The sequence below is a fragment of the Akebia trifoliata genome, chromosome 15 (genome assembly GCF_017979445.1).
Source record: "Akebia trifoliata isolate Shusen 1 chromosome 15, ASM1797944v1, whole genome shotgun sequence".
Taxonomy (NCBI): domain Eukaryota; kingdom Viridiplantae; phylum Streptophyta; class Magnoliopsida; order Ranunculales; family Lardizabalaceae; genus Akebia; species Akebia trifoliata.
Genome location: NC_141389.1, coordinates 1,692,366 through 1,694,940, shown reverse-complemented (window position 1 = coordinate 1,694,940; position 2,575 = coordinate 1,692,366). Strand labels below are relative to the sequence as shown.

At 34.1% G+C, this 2,575-nt stretch overlaps 1 pseudogene; it reads right to left on the bottom strand.

The window, feature by feature from the left end:
- Window positions 1–1,200: 1,200 nt before the first annotated feature.
- On the bottom strand, window positions 1,201–2,283 carry LOC147383836 (polygalacturonase inhibitor-like; annotated as a pseudogene).
- Window positions 2,284–2,575: the final 292 nt, after the last annotated feature.

The following is a 2,575-nucleotide window of genomic DNA, read 5'->3' as shown; positions in this document are numbered from 1 at the left end:
TTTTTTCTTTTTCAATAAAAATATTATTCTTCTCAATACTTAAATGATTAAAAAAATTCACGTATTTTAACGAAAAATGAATAAATTGATTTTTTTTTATATAGAAAATGAATCAAATGAATTTTTTTTTATGAATAGTGTAATATTGAGGAAAAAATGACATTAACCTAAGTTATTGACGAAGTTCCAATCTCCTCCATCGATTAGACTTCTCAATCTCTCTATCGTCTCCACTCTCAAACAATTCATTTAGGCATGTCTCTCTCTCACTTTCTCTTTAATAAATTTGATTAAAAGAAAAAAAAAAAAAAAAATCAGACTTGAAAATAACAAAAAAGTAGATCTGAAATCAAATAGATCTTTGCAAGTTCGTAGAGAAGAACTGGAATTGAATTGATCTATGCAACTCTTTGGATTTTTTATATTAATTCCCCTTTTATATTTTTTTCGTTCTTTTAACAACGTGAATTTTCTTTTTCTCTCATTTATTTAAGCTCAAGGGATGTTCATATATTTTGTTAAATTTTTTTTAAGTTTATTATGTCTTTAATTTTTTTGATGGTTGCTTGAGATTTAAGTTATAATTTAAAAAAAAAAAAATTAAGTTTAAATGTTTCTGATTGATCAAATCTTCTCCAGAAATTATAGGATTAAGAATTCTATTTTGATATAAAATAGAACCCTAGATCAATCAATCAAATCTCTAATATGAGTCTTATTATTAAATAGAGGAGATGAGTACAAGTACTTACATAAGTATTCTAAGCTACTCTAACTACAATGTTAAATGATTCGATGTATTCCGTACATCCTAATACAATGGAGCATACTATAATACTTTAATAATTGATCTTTTATTGGCTTTTTTGATGAGTGGTTACAATATGACTCTCTAGGTGACGTACTCAATCGACTCCCTAACATGACAAGTTTGGAAATTGTAGATTTGTACACCTCGATATACACTATTGCACTTCCCCATAAAAAGTGCATCTTGAGATGTACAAATCTACGGTTTCGAACTTGTCCACGTTAGGGAGTAAATTGAGTATGCCACCTTAAGAGTCATATTATCAAGATTTTTTTTTTAATTGATAATTAAATCATTCTAATTTTTTATTTTATTTCGACCCTTTATTTAAGAATAATGCTAAGGTGACTTTCAGATTATACCTCATATCTCACTTTAGTGACGTGGAATTGTGTAGGAAGCATAGATGCTTTATTTAAGAACAAAAGTATTGTTAGTTACAATAGCTTACTTACACATCATAAGTGGTGGCCCACACAAGCAACGATTATGAAAAAACGAAGAGTTATCGAAACTCTGTAACTGCCCACCAATTGGAATCTCTCCACACAATCGATTAAAACTCACATTGAAAAACTGCAAATACTTCAATTCTGTTATCTCCTCTGGAATTCTTCCAAAAACCTTATTGTGATTTATATCTATAACATCCAAACTCTTCGGAAATCTCACTTTCGAAAAATCGAATTCCAACAAATTCCTCGACACATCGATTATATTTGTCGACGCATTGGGATTAAACAACATCGATCCATCACCAACTAACATGTTACGCGACAAATCGATGCTCTCGAATTTCAAATCGCCTAACGATTTGGGGATCGATCCGGTTAATTGGTTGTGAGATAGGTAGAGATCATTAAAGGAATCAGTGAATCGGCCAAACGAGTCGGGGATCGGACCAGTTAGATTGTTTCGATCGAGACGAAGAGATACTAGTTTGGTGAGTTGTGAAAGATTAGGTGGGATTGAACCGGTGAACTGGTTGAAGGAGAGGTGGAGGAAGATTAGGTTATGGAGTTAGTTCAGGAAGTTGGGAACCGGACCGGATAATTTGTTCCAGGTGAGATCGAGATATTGGAGGTTTTTCAGATTTGTGATGGACCGGGGGATTGAACCGGTTAGGTTTGTGAGTTTGTGGATTCTTATGTTTGTGAGATATGGAAGATCGCCAATTGAGTCAGAGATTTGACCAGAGAAGTCGCCGTTGAAGATGGAGAGTTCGGTAACTCGGTTGGTTGTGGGATCGCATTGAAGGTTGTCCCAGTCGCAGCAGTCGGTGTTGGGGTCCCAATTAATGAGGTTGAAGGAATTTTTGATTTTCACGAGGGCATTATAGTCATCTGGGTTGCAACGAGTAGAGAGAGTGGAGAATGGGAAAGAAGAGAAGAGAAGAGAGAGAAGAAGTGTGAGACGGCTGTCCATGGCTGGAAGTGGAACACTAGTAGAAAACTTGAAAAGGTGGTAAAGATGGAGTCGAGAATTCCAGATTATATAGAGATTTCGCACGTGCTGATCCATGTGAGTATTCAAAATCCTCCACTTTGACCGAAATGAAAAAAAAAAAAAAAAAAGGGCTGGCAATGGGTCAAATAATACCCGGCTATCGACTCATCCGATCCGAATAAATTGGATAGGGACAACATTTTTCTATCCGATTAAGAATTCGGATAATATTACCCAATACCCATTTACCCAAAAATTTGTTAGGTCGGGTATGAATATACGTCATATCTTAAGAGGGGAAAGATTTGAAAAAAATAT